This window comes from Alligator sinensis, unplaced genomic scaffold, assembly GCF_000455745.1.
Source record: "Alligator sinensis unplaced genomic scaffold, ASM45574v1 scaffold1277_1, whole genome shotgun sequence".
Lineage (NCBI taxonomy): Eukaryota > Metazoa > Chordata > Crocodylia > Alligatoridae > Alligator > Alligator sinensis.
The window spans coordinates 886636-905891 of NW_005842341.1; the positions used below are offsets into that span (position 1 = coordinate 886636).

General features: G+C 44.7%; 1 protein-coding gene and 1 long non-coding RNA gene across 2 annotated transcripts in view; one reads left to right on the plus strand and one right to left on the minus strand.

Moving 5' to 3' along the window:
* The window catches only part of ATF3 (activating transcription factor 3), a 38873-nt gene extending 31315 nt beyond the window's left edge, over positions 1 to 7558 (minus strand). The window contains exon 1 of the mRNA XM_006028784.3: positions 7530 to 7558. The gene's annotated coding sequence lies outside the window, so the exon portion shown is untranslated. The remainder of the gene's footprint in view (positions 1 to 7529) is intronic.
* Positions 7559 to 10482: 2924 nt separating this feature from the next.
* The window catches only part of LOC102384050, a 45090-nt gene continuing 36316 nt past the window's right edge, over positions 10483 to 19256 (plus strand). The window contains exon 1 of the long non-coding RNA XR_324458.3: positions 10483 to 10692. This is a non-coding gene — a long non-coding RNA (uncharacterized LOC102384050). The remainder of the gene's footprint in view (positions 10693 to 19256) is intronic.

A 19256-nucleotide genomic window follows, 5' to 3' on the forward strand; every position in this document is an offset into this window, starting at 1 on the left:
TGCTGAATGAGCTGGCTGTTTTGGGACTGAGGTGCCTTGCTTGCCCATGCACTGTAAAGGGTGCCAAGGTGCCAGTTGTAGGTTTTTGGATTCTATTCTGAGAGCCAGGCTTCTGAAAGTTAGACTTTGGGACACTTAGCATCCTTTGCTGGATCTAACTCTTCATGTTTAGGAGCTCAATCTTGCTCCTATGGAAATCCATGGGAAAATGCCTGCTGACTTCAGTGGGAGTAGGATTGAGCCCTAAATTTGATTTCAATCTCATAACTCAGACACTTGACAATAATGAAGAGAGCATTTAATGAGAAGATATGCAGCACCAGTTTTCTGTATCCTGTCACGATACAAGTATTCCACCATCAGGGACATCTCTCTTTTAGAAGGCAGTGGGAAAATGTTTAGACAAGAGAGAGTCTCAACGCCTCCATAACAATCTAATTTGAACTTGGAATTTGGCAAGGATGGTTTGTGAACATTTGTTATGTCTTATCCAATGAGGTTTAATAAAAGATATATACAGGTGGCATCTACACGAGATGCTGACCGTGCAGTCATTACTGCGCAATCATTATGTATTTGTATAAACAAGTACTTAATGACTGCACAGTAACCTGAGTTACCGCTCAGTTGTGCTGAGGAATGGCTTTTTTGTAACACTGACTGCACAGTAGCTCATGACTACTGTACAATAGCATCGCGTCATGCTTTCTGCCACATGCCCCTTCTGCGCAGTAGTCATGGGCTCATGTAGATGCAGCCACAGAGAGCATAATTTCTCTTTGAAGTGTAACACTATTTCATTCTGAATCCTTGAAACAGCAGAGTTTATGTTAGCATACAAATGAGATCGGTATGTAGAAAAACAACAAACAAACACACCTTCAGGACACAAAGACAATCACCATTCAAAGCAACTATGTGTAGGACCCACATCTTATATTCCCTATTCCTGACCTTTCAGGGATATGCAAACATCACTCATCAAGATGCTTCTCTACATCTTGCCATCTAATTTGCAAACCACTATGGCCAAAAGGACTCACAGGTCACTAATTCCATTATCAGAACATAGATCCTTTCATTTACATTCAAACAAATTCACTTTGGTGAGACTCTTGGCTATGCACTGTGCATAGGAAGCTGGTACTCAGCTTTACCCAATGTCTTTTGGATGTTAATGGAAAGATTCCCAATGTGTTCAATGGATGTTGGTATCTACCCATAAATTAATGACTTTGTTTCAGTTAAAAAGATTGTTTTAATTACTTCTTTCAAATACGTGGCACAGTTGGCTTTCTCAGAGAGCATAATTCTCTATATCTATCAACAAAGAATTTATTACGTTCAGATTCAGTTGGTCATTGCTTTTATATCGCACAATTTCTGTCCCCAAAGTGGAATTTGACAAGAGATTTGGTCAAATCACACTTTTAATGTTGAAAAATTAGAAACTAAATTGAGAGGTATATTGAGAGATAAATTGATATATTGATTATATTGGTATATTGAGAGGTAAATTGAGAGGTATATTGAGAGATGGTTCAGCTACTCAAGCATGCTTATTATCTGAATATTTTAGTGTTTATTTACATTTTCATAAGATACTTTACCCATGAAACTACAGTGAGCAGTTTAAAGTAAATTCTGTGGCAATTATATGTATATTTAACATTTTTACAAATGTTAAATGAAGAGATAACATTTTAAAATCCTGGCCCCCACAAACACTTAATTTTATTCATATGTGCTTAATTTTATTCATATTAATTATTCTAATGGTATAACAAAAAAGACTTTTCAGGTGCTTACATATAAGCACATGCAGAACTGTTTGCAGCATTTACCCTTAATATACCTCTCAATTTAGTTTCTAATTTTTCAACATTAAAAGTGTGATTTGACCAAATCACTTGTCAAATTTCACTTTGGGGACAGAAATTGTGCGATATAAAAGCAATGACCAACTGAATCTGAACGTAATAAATTCTTTGCTGATAGATATAGTTGAAACTTGATTTTTAATGTTACCTATTTATTTGCAAGTGGTTGCAGTGAATTTTGAGTTTCATCTTACAAGAAAACATATAATAATGCAGAATATATGGTCAGTATGTAACATCAATTACATAATAGATAATTATTATTTTTGTTGTTATTGTTGCTATGCTAGTGCTTCAAAGCAACAACTGGACTCTGTGCTAGGCAGTGGGACAGCAACTGTCTCACTATGAGGTGAGAGAAAAAGAAAGAGCCCCAAAGAACCGACCAACTCTCTATTATCAATTCTACTATGGTTACAGCAATACTCAATGGAAACCCTAGAACAAGACAGTCAAATATGTGGCCTGCAGGCTGGATCTGGTCCACAGAGGTGGGTCTTCTGGCCTGCAGGGTTTCTCTCTAGCCAGATGACTCATTCTGGATCCAGCCTGCAGGCTTGTCACTGCAGATGCCAAAGCCACTGTGCTGGAATAGCCAGCACCCAAGAGGTTAATTCTCCTCCCCCTCCCCCTCACCTTTCCCCCTTACCCACCACAGAATGTCTGATTTGCAGTCACTGCTCAGCGCGCATATTGGCCACAAGGTAAGCAGCAAGCAGTGAAAGTATTAAAGCTTGTGTCCTGGCCGCGCCAATACAGCACTTGCGGCAGCCATAGCAAGAAGTGCCATCCCATGGGCCGGATCTGGATGTGGGTCATCCAGCCCATAAGAAGCCCCACAGTCTGAATCATATGAGTTTGACACCTCCGTTCTAAAACGTAGAGCATAAAATGGGTTCAGAGTCCCCCAAGAAAAAAAAAACCCGTGGGAGGATTAAGGGAGCAAAATTTTGAGCCAAATTCCCTTGCAGTTTCCACCAAATTGTCCTCCTGCAGCAGCAGCCCTCAAAGAATGGGCAGAGTTTCAGTCTTTGAACTTGTAGATCTTAGTGAAATTTCTTGAGATCAGGGCTCTCCATACAATTATATTGTGTCTCCACACCCAGAACCTGTGTGAGCCTTTATTAAGCTCCCTCCATTCCTGTGCTTCACTGTCACCTTAGCCTGTCTTAGCCCTTAGAATTCAAAGGCTAGATGCCTCCACATTGGGATCTTATTTTTCTACACTCTTCATAGAGTATTGCTGTAGCTGTGTTGGCCTGTGATATATACAAGAATTAAGAGTACTTTTGTAATAAATATACATTTGGTCCAATAAAAGATACCACTAAATAACTCTTGCATCCACACACTTTGGTTTTCACCCATCCATCAGTCAAAAAATCAGTTTACCATCAAGTAGACCTGTCTATTTTTCCTTGATCTCTAGCCCTCTCAACACATTCTCTGGATGTTTTGCTCACTGACTCAGTTCAAACACATGCAAAACAAAAAGGATCAGCAAGAGTCACAGAACGTACAAATGGCAGCATGTTGTTTAAAATGGTTTAGTTTTGTCAGAGAGAGAGAGTTAGCTGTGTTAGTTAAAAGTCAGGCAAAAGGCAAGATAGATTTGCACCTTATAGAGCAGCGAGGCTTATGGTTTTGGCCCTACAGGCTAGATGAATGGTGCACAGGTGACATCAGGCTCCGTGCTGCCCCCACCTGGCCAGAATCAGGCCCCAGGGCCACATACCGTCTCCACCCAGTCCCCACTTGGCCAGAATAGAGGTCCAAGGGTCCCATTCTGCCTCTGTCCAGCCAGGATCCAGCTCTGGGGCCTTGTGCTGTTCCTGACCAGCTAGGATTGGGTCCTTGGGGACTCCTTGACACCTCTACCCAGCTGGGATCGGGCTCTGGAGCCCCCACACACTGTTATCGGGCTCTGTGTTGACCTGCATACCCAATATAGCACATAGGCCATGGCCCCAGGGCTCCCCACATATCCTTGGGCAGCCCCATGGGCCAGATGATCTGGCCAAGAGGCCAGGGGTTGAGCATCCCTGTTATAGATTAACAAAATCAGAGGTGCGTAAACTTTTGTAAGCAGCCACTTTTAGTTTTTAGCATGCCCTAATTTACCACATTATTTTGTAAGCTGAACCAGGGGCAACTGTACCACTTATAGAGGCCCAAACAAGAACCCAATTTCGGTACTTGAAATTTGCACAGGATGGGTGTCACTGCAGAATTTGGCCTTAAATGTCACCATGTTACAGGAACAAAAAAGGCAAGATGATTGGTTCACTGTGCCACACAAAGAAATAAAAGTAAGTACTGGTGAAATTCCTCAGACAACTTCTCTGAGGGTGGAAATTTCATTAGAACCAAGTATTATATGAGGCACTAGGAGCTAAAAGTGAGGGATCCTGTAAAGAGCAATCCTCTCCACAGTGCACTGCAGAAATATTTGTATGAAGGGACTCAAACAGCTGCTATTCTTAAGGCTCAATGTAGGGAGATCTATAATAATAAATAATAATGGAGGTATTGCAGTAGCACTGCATAAACGGGAAACTAGCTCTACTGTTATAAGATTAATAATAATAATTATATGAAACAAGTTTTTATAATGAAATTTACGACACAAACTTTATTATGGGACATAAAAGCATCATTATAAGGGTGGTATATATTTTCTAACAATTTGATAGTTGAGATTTGGTGATTCCATGTTCCTTTTCACCCTAATATACTGAAATAGAATGAAAAGACAATTTCATTTGGTTTTGCAGAAGAGTGGTATAGCACATTGCAGTAACTGCGTGAAACTGCAGAAATGACTTAATGTATCAGTAACTATAAAACTAAAGCTGCAGGATGTGTTTACTACAAGTTACAACTGGTTTCTGGCTGCTAGGTTGTACTATGGGAAATAATATTTTCACATTTTTGGAGCATGTGATGTTGCATATACATATTGATAATATGTTGCATTTGTGTAGCAGGTGTGATTCCAGGATCCCTAATCACTATTCATATCTTAAGCCTCACAATAAAAGTAGCAGATAGAGGCCAGGAGATTTGCCTGAAGTCACAAAGCAAGACAATGGCAGAACAGGAAAAAACAAATCCAAGATTGTTGATGCTTAGTCCCCAGGCAAACATGGTAATGTTATCAGCAGGAGCTAAAACACTTGAACAATATTTTCTCCATCTTCTCCTGCCATACACTTGCTTGTAACCACCTCTGGTGCTGGTCTAACTCTGCAACAGGCCAGGGTAGGCTAATTTCACCATGCTGAACGTCTGACTGGATCCAGAGCAGCTTTTCTGCACTGAAATGATTGACTTAGGTGTTTTTGAGAGTTGCAGATATTTTAAATTCTTTAAATAATTGTGACTGCCTCGTGGATAACATTCTATTTGATTACATTTCTTCTGCTACTTCATGCACCTCTTACATTTCTCTACCTTGGCCGTTTCTATTTTTATGGACATTTTTACAAGAAAATGTTTACTGATTATTGCCCCGTTACAGTTGTCTACAACACTGAAAGTAGCTTCTCTTAAGAAGTATTTTATAGCTTACATAGATCAATCCTGGGAGTTGATGAATGACCACAAATTTTTCTAAGTCAACGATGGGGTTCAGAATGCTCAACACCTCACTGAATAATGGCCTTTGTAAGGAAGAGCAGACAAAAACAGCGTGTCCCGTTTTAACTAAAATGAACATGCTCATAAAATCAAGGTATAAAACTCAGAAAAAACATACATGAACATTATTTCTGTATATTTGTTTTGTTCTTATGACATGTCAATAATTTTATAAGAAATACAGAGCATTACAATAGAACCAAGAAGTACTACCAGTTAATTTTTTTCTTACATTTTCTCTCTTTAGCAGAGACCCATTTTAATGCATTGTTCAGTGCATAAATACACATTATCATAAATCTCAGTTAAATATCATCACTGACCTTCTGTTAAATATTTCTATTAAGAAGAAAGCATGTTCTCTTTGGTGCTAATAGTAAAATTGTACTTATTTTAAAATATTTGATCATGGTAATATAACTCTGAATGTGTGTTATTGCTGTCAGTTTTCTTCTTTTGAGTCATTCACATACGGTAGACTCAAAATATTTGGGGAATGACCTCATTTTTTGTTTCATTTTTGCTCTTCTCATGCTGCTGAGAGGATGTGTTTTGTGTTTTGGAAATAAATCCTGGCATATAGGCACTTCTTGAAATGAACCAAGCTATCATTTGAGCATGACTTTTCCATAAAAGCTGGAAGAAATCTAGTGAAGCCTTATCCACAAACTCAGTCTTATCCCAATTACAGTATGATGTTGGTTTTGAATCCTACTTCACAATACACTATCCCACTTCTGTATGTAACTGAGCATTCCAAAAAAGGGTAATTTTACTGTAAAGACGTTTTAATTCTCTAACTTACTTCAGCTGTTATCAGCAGCTGGTTACTTCAGCTAGCTGATATGCCTTGCTCTCTTGTAAACACTCTCTAGTATTGTGCATTACTCATAGTTTGAAAATCACTTTGACTCTTGTAACATAATTATGTTAATGTCAAATGAGTCACAGAGAAACAGAAGGCTCCTCGTATAAGAGTTTCACCTTAATGCCAGTTTCTGACTGCTCTATACTTTTCTCAGCCCAGGAGAGAGAGATTAGGGGAAAAAATCTCTCATGTAACAAGTGATGTGAAATTATGATAGTCACTCAGAAAAAGTGTGAGTAACAATCAAATTCAGATTAACTGGAACAGAAAGTTCTTATTAATATTTATTAGCTAACCTTAGTGTTAATAAGACAACCTGATTGTTTATGTTAAAGAAAATAACATGAAAAGTAATGAGTTTCTAAAATCTGATTTTCCCAGGAATCTAGTGCAGAGATCTCATGTACCTAACTTCTGGCATTAATTGTTTAGCTAATCTTCAATGAATTATTTAAACTGACATTTTAATTATATTACATTTCAAAATTGACATCTTCAATGTCTTTCAAATTTTCCCTCTTTATGCAATTGTCTTTTAATTTCCATTTGCATCAAATAACCTAATTTTTGATCATCAGTTGCTAGGAGCTGATAATTCCTTGAAAAGTTAACAGGGCACAAAATTCTGCCCTGACTTGCACCTGTCCATGGGGTTGGGAGTAGGATGAGGATTTGATCTAGTTTTAAAACAAAAAGCGTTGTAAATATGTGGTGTGTTGGATATCTCAATTTTAAACTGCAGTATACAGTAGAAAGATACATAATCTTTGGTATTTGTATAACCAGGATTTTACAAATTCAGATATATATTAATATATACATTTACCAGATTAAACAGTGTAATATGAACAATATTTGCCATCTGGATGTAAATGAATGCATTTGTTTCAGATAAAACAAGTTTTACTCTAAACATTCATGTTTGCAATAGATCTTGCTGTACTGTTAAAGTAAAATCAAATGAACTACAGAATTAAACAACTGGTAAAGTCTGAAATGAAAGTCCTAGTGAGATACCTGAAGCATGGGATAAAAGTAACTAGTACAAAAGTGTGTATAAGAATATTTGATTATTAATCCATATGTACAGTATTCATTACTTTATGTAGCCCTGGTTGAGAAAATTAGAAGACATGACTTACATTTATCTGTATTAAAATCCTTAAGAAGCTCTACCTCCATTTCAGAACATCTCCCTTCATGTCTCGACTCCTCATCTCATCCTTTTCAAATCTTTCTGTTGACTTATTCTAGAAACTCTCTGTTAATAAACCAAATTTCATATGCCTCCCAAGAAACCAACTGTTGTTACTAAATTAAGTGGGAATATAAAGTCCATGTCATAGGTGACTAATTGCACCCTAGATTTCACTACTAGCCATGATCTAAATATGAAGCCACAGCATCATCTCGACCTTAAAAGTGAGTGAGGGGCTTTATTTCAGAGCACAGCTCCTAATCCAAAAATATCCTACTATGGACAACAGCATGGTTCAAAACTAACAGAACTTTGTTGGATATAATTATTTTTACTTAGTTTTTAACGTTGTCTACACAGAAGAAACAACTTACTGTTTCACACATGTAACCTTTACTACAATATCTGGTACCTCTGGTTTTGAATTAAAAATATTGACAAAGCATATTTTAATAGACTATTTTGTTTGGTAAATTAATCTATCATTTTGTTAATTATTTATTAATTATTTTAAAGTAGCTTACAAATAGACACATGTATAAAAGGATGCTCTGTAGATTTAAAGCTTAGGCTGGAACTCCTTCTCTCAGCAGAATGGGGCCCTGTCGGACTGGAAGAAGAAACCATTTATACTAAGTTTCTCTTTATCCATTAAATGATTTATGATAGGAAAAAAGTAAACAATTGAAAGTAAAATCCAGTGTTAAAATGGAATGGTGTTACCTTAGATTCTCAAACTGAGTTAATACAAATAAAATAAAATCAGACAAATTGATCCCTGCCATCACCTCATTATATCAATTAAATGAAATTGGGGGTGAAGTTGTCCTGTGTTTTAGAAATTACTATTTCCCCTGGATTCTTTTACTTTTTTTCATTTGTAGTCATAGGCCCTGGATACTTGACATATATTAAATGCATCTGTGCCCTGTTTACAAGCAATTAAACTACCCACAAAAGGTAGCTGTAATCCAAACCTTGCCCCAAATCTCAGCTACATCCCCAGAGCAGATATCACAAGCTTCAGCTTCCACTGTCTCCCCACTCTCACAAATATCCTAAACTTTGATTATCTGAATATTTGTATGTTTCCAGGGTAAAAAATGTACTGAAGTCACCAAAGCAATTTTTTTTTAGTAGTGGCGGATCCTCCATGATAATTAGTCCGCTGACCCCTGTTCACGTACCATCTAATTGGTCACAACAAATTCCTGATGCCCCCGTCAGTGAAATATATAAATAAAATCCTATCATGTGGCAGGGGAATTATGTGTTTGAACAAAAAATAGTGTTATCTATCTGTATGTCCATCTATCTAATCTATCTGTCACCTGTGTCTGCCTGTCATCAGTCTATCTTTCATTCTCTATTAATCATCTGTTTACCCTTTCCGTCTAACCAGCTAGGTATCATATGCTATATACCTCTCTCTCTCTCTGTCCTCTTGTCCTCATTCGTTTGTGTTGCTACTTCTCTTGGCCCATATTACTATCTGGGGACCTTGGTAACGGGTCAGCTTGGGAATCAGGAAGGTGAACTCAGGGAGAAATATGGCTGAGAAGACTTTGGGGACCTTGAAGTCAGGCGCAGATGGGAATGTAGAGGAGCTAGGGAAGAAGGATAAATAAGAGGGGAGGGGAGCTGAGGAACATGAAGGAATCCTGGGGAAGACGAGGAAATGTAGGGATGTGGGGGAGAAGAAGCAGAGCTGCAAGGGAGTCAGACACTTAAGGGGAAAGGGGGGAGGGGGACAAAGGCTAGGGAGTCATTTGGGTAGAGAAGATCCAGGAGAGGCAACGATCCAGACATGGGGAGGGCAGGGGAACTGGAGGGATGGAAGGACATGTAGGAGAATCAGAAAGAGTGAGAATGAGCTACCTTGACAGTGCAACTGAGAAGGGTTGAATGAGAGTGAACTTCTACCACCCCCGTAACATGGCAGCATGTCGGGGGAGCTGGAGACGGACACAGAGACCCTGGAGGAACAGAGGTGTGTGGGGGGGGCAGTTCCCGCTGAGGAAAACCCTGGCTGAGACAAGGTGGGTCTCTCAAGGGATGAAGACAGAGCAGGCCTGACTTTGCCAGAGCAGGGGACACAACAGTATGGGGAAGCCAGCAGCTGGGGGGAGCGGGGGGTGACCGCCATGGGTGCCAAAGCGAAGGGGCGCCAGCAGGTGCTGCCCAGCCGGGGAGGAGACGGAGCTTGTTTGGAAGGGCAAGGGGATGGAGGAAGGGTGGCTCCCACAGCTGTGTGTACTCCCGGGCAAGTGAGGGGACATGTGCCCGCCAGATCTGTGGATAGGATGAGGGTGAGCTTCACCTTGGGTACCAAACTTTGTTGCTGGGGCACTGGCCAGCAGCCCACTGGGTGGGGGAAGTCACCTGGGGCTCCAGAGCCCAACTCCTGGCTGTGCCCCAGCTTGATGGAGCATGGCGGCGGAGGGCAGTTATAGCCCAGGAAGCGGGTGGGGGCACCTGGGGCAAGTCACCCTGCCTGGCCCCTGGACGGGGTCCTGGGTGCCCAGGGATGAACAGTGACTAGGCAGGGGTGACCCCCGCACAAGAGGCAGATGTGGGGAAGCTGGCATTGCACAGGCTGCCAAGCCAGGGGAGGCCTGCCTGGGCCGCCATGCCCCACTGGGCCTTGGCCGCAGGATCAGCCCTGCCCTCCACGTTGGGGACACGCCCGCCCTGGTTTCACTAGGCAGGGCACAGGAGCAAAGGCAGAAAACGGCCCGCGCCCCCTTTAAGGAACAACGACCACGGTGAACATTCCAGCGCTCTCCCTCCCGCTGACGCGGCCGCGTCATCGTTCCGGGAAACGAATAGCGTCATCCGGTCCGCTCTTGGCGCAAGGGGAGGAGGCCTGAAACAAAGGGCTAAAAATAGAGCGGGGATCGGGCAATCCAGGGCTGCGTGGTGACGCTACCTGCCCGGCATACGGCGGCCGGCGAGGGTCAACCCAGTTTTTTTTCGCTGTAGGGTCAAGGCAAGCAGTGATTCACAGGAGGAGGGAACCACCCTCCCCCCCGGCTGCTTTCTTAGCGAACGCTCAGTAAGCCTGCGCAGGAGGCCGTTCTATTTATAACTGTGCCCGGGAGAATGAGGTAATGCGAGGAGCTGCGGGGGGGAGCGTGCGTCTCACGTCACCCGGCTCGCGGCTGCTGTTGACAGCGGGCTCCCGTCGTTGCCTGGCAACGCGGTCCACAGGCAGGGCGCGAGGGCGGGGACGAGGCCTCGGACGTTAACGGAGTCCCCCACCCAGGAGCCCGCCGCCTTGGAGCGAGGGCGGCCCCTCAACTGTCCCTCGCGCGGCGGGCTCAGGGCTGCCCAAGGGCCCGGCGCCGCCTCTGCCAGGCGCGGGCAGGCGTCGAGGGGGTTTGTTCCCCCTTAAAGCGGAGCAGGGCGTGAGGTGCGTCGTCACCAGGGATCCTGGTTTTCTCTGATTTAAAAAAATCACCAATGTTTGGATTTAAAAAAAAACCCAAATCCACATTTTTCTGTGATATAAGTGACGTTTCATTTTAATATGATTTGGGGTTATTTTTTTTAATCCAAAAATTGGTGTTATATATTAATGGCGTTTCATTTTAATCACATAAAAATGTGGATTTTGGAATTTAAAAAGTACCCAGAATCCACATTTTCCTGTGACTAAAATGAAACACCACTATATCTATCTACGTAGAGAGAGAGTGAGTGGTGTTTCGTTTTAATCACTGGAACATGTGGATTTGGGCTACTTCATCCGAAAATTGAGTTGTTGTTTTTTTTTATTTTTTTTATCGGAGAAAACCAGGGTTCCTGGTTGCCACCCCCAAAACAGCAGATGTTTTCTTTCCCCAGGCAAAAAGCAAGGAGCAGGTTCCCTAGGAAGCCAAGGGACCTGGGGCCGCCTGGTCCTTGTGCCCTTCAGGATGGAGGCAAGAGCAAAGGGAACTCCATGGGAAGGGGCTTAATCCCCTACAGAGCCGTAGTGGGGGAGCTGGGCAGCAGGCAGGGGGAGCAGCCAGCCCCTGGCCATGACAGAGTGGGCTGGCATCAGGGAAGGAAGAGTTGAGATCAGGGAGGTCATCTTGAGCTGTGAAATCAGTTGACCCCCTCAGCACTGCCTGGCTAGAAATGCTGCTGCTTCATGTTAAACTGTGGGTGAAGCAGAAATCAAAGCGGGGTGCAGGCGCACCAAGTGCATGCCCCCTGCATACAATCACGCCTTGCCCCACAAGAGACCCTTGCTTCTCGGCAGGCTGTGGTTGTTTCGCATGCTGTTGACTCGCATCCCCAGGCTACTTGGAGAATAGTCCCCAGCATGTTTTCTGAGAGACCCTCCAGCCCACCTGTCCGTATTATTGAGTCTGCTCCTAGGCAGATGCCTCCTAGCTCTGTGCTGCGTTCCTGTGCTGTGGGGGCCCTTTCCAGGATAGGTGGCTCTGGTGTGAACAATGAAACCAGCTCACCTCAAAAGCCCAGGTGAGGATAGATTGTGTGCATGTGGGGAACTGCTAAACTTTTCAGAGGGAAAACAGCTTGGTGGGGAAGGGCTCAGTGTGATGCTGGGACCTTTTGCCCTGGGCTAGGAGCCCTTGAGGATTAGACTTCTCTCCCCAGACTCAAGAGCCATCTGCTCAACCCTCTGCTTCTGCAGCAGCCTCTTGGAGATGCACTCAGCATCCATGTCTGCACGCCGGCATCTCCCACAATTGTGTTGCTTGGTGTAGTTGCCCCAGACGGCAACTGTGATCCTAATCATAGAATCATAGAAGTAGGGCCAGAAGGGACCTTGTAGATCTTCAAGTCCGACCCCCTGCCTGGGCAGGAGGGAAACTGGGCTCAAGTGACCCCAGCCAGGTAGGCATTGAGCCGCTTCTTAATGTCTCCTTCAGCTGGCTAGTGGCATGCTGGGATGAAGATAATCTGGACGGCATCTTCTCATGCTGTTCGCCTGGACTGAGCTGTATGAAGCAGGGTCAGGTCACAGGAAACGGAAGTTTAGACCATATGTATCGGCAGATAGTTTCTGGTGCTTGTGAGGGGAGTAAGAAGTGAGTAGGTGGAAGGGTGAGAAACACCCTGAGCTGCTGAGAACTGTGGGATCATTCTGGAGGACCATCAAAACCCACGCTCTGGAGCTCAGGCCGCAGCTTTTATATTCACTGCAGAGTAGGCAGGTTAGAGCCAGCCTTAAAGCAAAATCTGTGCCCAGATCAAGCAAACAAACTGCACAGAAACACAATTTAAAAGCTTTTGAGTCTGTGGATGATGGAATGGGTTGGCCTTAATGCCTGGATGAGAGCCTGGTTTAGCTGCAGTAAAGAAGTATTTGTTGGTACTGCTATCATGTAGGTAAGAATTAGCCTTCCCAAAGTGCAGAGTAGAAACCTGGTGTACATAAAGGTTCAGTCATTTCCAGTCATCTGCTGGGTTTGGGCAAAGCTTGGAATAGTGTCTTAGCTCCCATTCTTTTATATAATTCTATTTCCATGTGTGTGTCTGGGATTTTTGTGGGGGGGTTTACACTAGTTTAGCTGAAGGGGATGGATGTTTTGATTTAGTGACAGCATGATGTGCTATCTTGCTGGGAATCCAAATTCATGTCACAGGCTAGAAAGAGAGTCCCTGAGATGGGTTAGGAGAGAGATCCTTCTGTTCAGCCTAGGGAGATTTATTCTCTGACAAGACAGGATCTTTAGCTTTTGAGTAGGAGCAGTAAAAAGGACTATGTTTCTCTTCTGAGTTTCCTTTAATTATAAGCCTGAGGGTAGGGGGAAGAGGAGTGGTTCTTGTTTCCATATGTAATATTCCTGAATTAGTTCAGCCTGGAGGAGTTGCTATTTTGTTGGCACATTATAATTGCAGCTTTCCTGCCTCCAGCTACTTGGCCAGGAAAGAGATTAGAATTTATACCACTTCTGATTTGTACTTGAGCTTCCCTTGTATGTGGGAGCTCTTTTTAAAGATAAATTAAAGTTCTTTTTTTTCCCTCCAATGCCTTTATTTCTTTTAGTCTCCCATTTCTTCTTTTCCTTGTCAGAGGTAAGAGTTCTGCTTGCTCAGATATCAGGAGCCAGATCTGAACAGTAAATCAATTCTTCCATTTCAACACTTTAATTCTAACTCAAAAGTAACACAGCTGACATCCAACTGAAATCTTTTTTCTCATTATTATATACAAGATGAGGAACAATGGTTGTCATTGAAAGTCAAGTTTCTCAAACCCCAGTTAGTTTTCAGACCTGGAATACTTGAATCAGATGACTTCTTGCAGAGAGACATTTCAGAATTGTAGAGAGTTAACAGTGTGTGAGAACGTTACTGTAAAGTAACGTTTGCAGGTTCATCAGTGTGTACAGTCTTAGCATTAGATCTGAACAGTTCTTATTAGACCTGATATCCTATAAATTGCCTTTCATGAAGGATTCAGGTAGCTTTCTTCCACCTTTCCTGCATCATCAAATCTAGAGTTTGTGATTTCCTGAAACATGATAACGTGGTTCTGTTCAATTCTTTAAATTGCAGCAAAGTCATGTTACTCCTGTTTTCAGCAATTACAAAGCAGAATTGACCCTGCACCTGGGGATTAGTCCTAAGAGAAAGAAATGGTTAAGGTACAAGCTTGGGACTTGGTAGATCTGAGTTTAGTTCATACTCTTCCTTGGATAAGTCACTTATTCATTCAGGGTGCATCTACATGTTGCCCTGTAGCAATGTTGTTACTGCACTGTGCTTTAGTACTGCCAAAAGTACCAAAAGGAAATACTAAAGCATGGCTCAGTAACCTCCCGTACTGTGCCGTGTGTGTGGCTCACGGTTATGTTTAACAGCTACCTTGCTGTAGTGACGCACTATAGTGGAGGAATGCACCGCTATGGTGAAGTACCTCCTGGTCACATGTAGACACCCGTGCACACTACGTCACTAGTACATCCCACTAGTAAATTGGGCACCACTCAATTCACAGAAGTCATGGAGGAGTGTCATGAGTCCAGTGAGCGGTAGGTCAAGTCCAAAGAGGTTGAGAACCACTGATGTAGCCATAACAGTTAGATAGTAACATCTGATGCACACTGCTGAGCAGCAGCTCCTCTTCTCCTTTAAAGCAGCTGAAATGTGTGTTTGTCTTTATTCTAAGGCAGGGATGAGAAAGATAGAGCCCATGGGCCAGATCTAACCTTCAGAGTCATGTCATCCAGCCTTTCAGGCTTCCAATGGGTTCAGAAATTTGGCAGCGTGGGAAGAGGTGGCAGCATAAATTGCTGCAGTTCCCAGGGCTCCAGGAATTAATGCTGATACCGCCTGTCCTCCCACCAAATTTGCAGACCCTTGGGGAGCCTGGAACCACAGCATCTGACCTGTGGGAGTCCCCAGGGGCTGGAAACTTGGTGGTGGGAGGAGTGGTGGCTACAATGGTTCTGGGAGCTGCAATAGTTAATGCTGCCACCACCAAATCCCATCCCCACAGATCAGAAGACACAGCTCATGGGGCTACATAAATTGGACACCACTGCTCTAAGCCTTAGGGGATCTCACTGGGAGAACAGTATTGTCGCTGGTAGGTATTGTAAGGCTTTGGGGACCTCTTCGTGGGTGCCCTGCCTCCCAGCGACGTCAGGGTGAAACCCTATTCTGGTGCCACCTAGGTGGTCTGGGCACTGCCCCTTTTCTTGCCTGCCATGTCTTTGTTGTTATCAGTTGGGGAGGCAGTTCCCGGTTGGGGCCCGGAGGTGTCTTGACCCTGGGGTTGTCTTTGTGGGGCTCCAAACCTCCCCTTTACCCTACCCTTACCATGCCTTCAGTCTGGGTTGATGCTGCTCCCCGCAGATCTTCCCCACACTGCCTGCCTTGCCAGGGCTGAGTTTTCTGGGCCGCAAACCTTAAGGGGACCACCCCTGGTTTTCAGGCTGGTTTCCCCCTCTTCAAGGAAAATAAACTTGCCCCCACTGGGGTCATCCACAATTCAACAGAAAAATGCCGACACCTGCCAGTGGAGCTCCCGAGCCTGCCTTTCTCTCTCTCTCTCTCGCTCTCTCTCTCTCGGGGCTCCTTTCTCTCCCCCTCCTAGGGGCTTGTCTGTCTTCTCCCCCTTTAGCGGGCAAGGGTACTGGGACCTCCTCTGTGCCCCGTCCCTACCAGTTCTGGCATCCCCACCCTGGAGCCCAGCTGACCTGGGGTCCTGTTGTCTTGGTCCCTCTTGCCGGTGTCACTCTTCTCCCCTTTTCCGGGGCTCGTGGTTCCCCATGCTCTGCCCCCTTTAGAGCTGTTGGAGGATGATTGCGGACTTGAGGGTCTGCCCTGAGTCCCAGTTCCAGGGCTCCTAGTCAGAGCCTTCCAGTTCCCCAGTGGCGTCCCACCTGATCGCTGCTCTCCAGCGGGGCTCCTTGGCTCCTGCCTACCCTGAGCCTGCCTCCTGCCTCACTGGTCTCCTGGTGGCCAGCTGCCTCCTCCTCCAGGAAGCTGGGGCTAGAGCTGGAGCCTCCTGGCTCCTGAGCCGGTGTCTCCCAGCTGGCGCTCTCTCTCTCCCCCGCTCCTCCCCAGCTGTTTCTCTGGCCGCCTTTTGAGCAGCCTGCGCTGCTCGGAGGCCACGCCCCCAGCTCTCCCCAATACGTAGGCTCAGGCAGCTGCGAAACCGCCAAGCCTGTGTCTGTGCCGGCATCTGTGCTCCAGTCTCCTCCCTGCTGCTGCCCGTCTCAGCTCCCGTGGTGAGTACCGCGCCGCTTTGGTTAGGGGTCTGGGCCATGCTGGGGGGGCTCCTGTCTCCCCTCTCACAATTATCTTTATATTTCATCTTAAATTTTCTTTCTTATTAACATCTAATTACCTCTAGTGTTCTTTTTAATTAGGAAGTTTCACTATTTCCCTAAAAGGAGGGGCACAGCATGGCCTAAAGTAGAAGACTAGAAATCATGGTGTGCTTTTGCTAGCTTGGTCATAGAATTGCCTTGTGAACTTGATTCTTACGTAAATTGTTAATATTTGCAAAGCACCTTGAGATCCAGCAATCAAGTGAGTCAAAGCAGTGCAAAATTTCTGTTGCTGCTGCTGCTTTTTTTCCCAGATTATTACTTTGAAAGATGATAATGTGACCTGCATAACTCAGAAATAGATTAAGCCCCATTGCTTCACTCTCCCTTCTGAACTATTTTTCCCCACATGAAGGGTTTCCAACACCTTACAACAAAAAAAGGACCACAAAAACCTCTAGTGAAGCAGTTCAAGCTCTCTGAAACTTCTTCTTTCTGTTAATTCGTTCTGGAACTTCCTGTGTTATTTCCTCCATTGCTGTACTTTAGCGTGCACCAAGTGATGTGTTTATATTTACCTGAACCTACTGTTGCTAAAGAACAGAGGTTATAAGGTTATTATTTTCACAAGTTTGTAACTATTTCAGATGAGATTATGCACTTCATACTGCTAAACTGTATCTTAGATTGTGTCACCCTCAGTGAAAAATGTGCTAATTTAAGACAAAAAATGTAAAGAAAAACAGCTCTCCAAAGCTCTCTAAGTGGTTCTGCACCACATTCAGTTGGGTTGGGGCCATGTGCAGGTGGGGGGCAGCATCCAGGAGCGGGATGGGATGTGTGGGTGGGACCGGGACTGGGATCGGGTTCTCTGGGTGCTTCTGCGATAGGTGCCAGTTCTTCAGGCAAAGGCATGTGGGGAGTGGATCATGGCGCTGCCTCAGGCCCTGGCCCTGTGCTGTCATTGCCCAGTGATTCTGGGGTCTACAAGGAGACAGGCCTGGGACCAGAGTGGGAAGGGCATACTTGGCTGGATGGAGGGCATGCGGCCTTGGATGAGTGGGGAGCAGTGTCTGGGAGCGGGATGGGTCGGGCCGGGGGTGGGATGAAGATTCCAGGGCCATGACAACATAGGGCTGGGGCCTGGAGCAGAGCCATGATCTGCTCACCATGGAACTGGCGCCCATTGCAGGGATGTGCAGGCAGTGGATCATGGCTCTGCCTTGAGTTCTGGCTCCATGCTGTCATTACCCTCCAGTCTCGGTCCCAGCCCCCACTCCCCACCAACCCACAGTCCCATTACTTTTGAATAATGCAATTCATCTCCAAAGTGCTTGAAAGCAAAGGCAAGCCTCTTTGTTTTTTAGTTTATTTATAACAGGATATAAACTCACTCTTTTAAAAATGTTTTATGTTATAGTAAGTATTGGACAGTTAATCAAGATCCAATGTTAAAGCTATAAAGCCGTTTGTGTTGGGGTAAGCAATAGTGAACACAAGCATTAGTAACTGTTTAGATGTTTTAGTTGTGCTAGTCTTCCAGAATGTATGTCCCAATATCCCTTTAGAGCAGTAACATCTTTCTTAAATAATTACATGAATATGTATTTTAAACCTTGTTGGACTAAGCATAACACTCGCAAGTAGTTCTGTTAGCATTATCATACCTGTAGATCAAATTAATATTAATAATTTTTGTTGCCAGTACTAGCCTTCTGCCTGCCTTCTGTAGGTCAGTTATTGGAATATTAGTATATGTCCTGACTTTAGTGAACTACTTGTAAATATTTAAAAATGTAGATAAGGCAGTTCAGCTGTGGTGCCCCCATTTGGCACTGTATGTTCCTGCTCTGTGGTCTGAGTCCCCCCCAACTTTCCTACCATGACTTGATGGAAAATGTAAAGGAGGGGTGCAGTGGTGTTCCTTCTCCCTCGACATGAAGACGAATTACTCGTGGGTTAGCTGCATTGGTTCTTGGGACTCCACCTCCCCTACACCCTGTCCACTTGCCAGCCGCGTAGGTCTTTGTGTCACCGCCCTGACTCAGGGCTATGGCACATACATTGACCAAAGGGGTATTCTCTTCATCAGAGAAGAGTGGGAGAGGCCAGTGGGGGCAGGGATCACTGCTGAAAGATATGGGCATGAACTACAGGAATGGATAAGTAAAGCACAGTGGATCGCGTGCCAAAATCTGAGAACATCACAGGAATGGCAAAAAACCCAGTATGACCGCAAAATAAAACCAAGGAAATTCCTACCCAGAGATATAGTGCTGGTTTTGCTTCCTTCCTCTATGAGCAAGCAGCTCACCATGTGGCAAGGACCCTTCAAGGTGATCAGGCAGGTGGGGCCCATGGACTACAAGGTTTTTAAACCCATACACTGATGGGAACATCAAATCTACCATGTCAACCTCTGCAAGGAGTGGAAGACACTACAAGGGTGGATGGCACAGCACTAGGAGGAGGAGGAGGAGGAAGTAGGACCCCCTTGTCTGGAATTGAGGACCAGTGAGATGCCCAGGGCACAAGTCCAGTTTGGGGAGGACCTGAGCACTGAGCAACAATGGGAACTGACTGAGATGGTAAGAGCCTTCCAGGATGTATTCTGAGAAACCCCAGGGCGGGCCCAAGTGTCACGGAGGGGTCCTTCAGGAGGGCCGTGATCTCCTTACGGCCCCCTCACCGTGCCAAGTCTGCCCAAGGGCACCCTCAAATTCTCGCCCGCCACGTCTTTGATGGTTAGATAAAGTTGGGAGGCTGCCTTACGACTCCCTGGGCACGGTTAGCTGGGACCTCTGTCCCCGTGTGTTCTCGGACCCCCTGGGGGTCTCCCGGTATGATGGGTGCTCCCCAGGCACCCTAGCCTTATGGGCTACGCGTGGCTCCTACCAACCCCTAATACCACGCCCCAAGCCTCGCTGATGGGA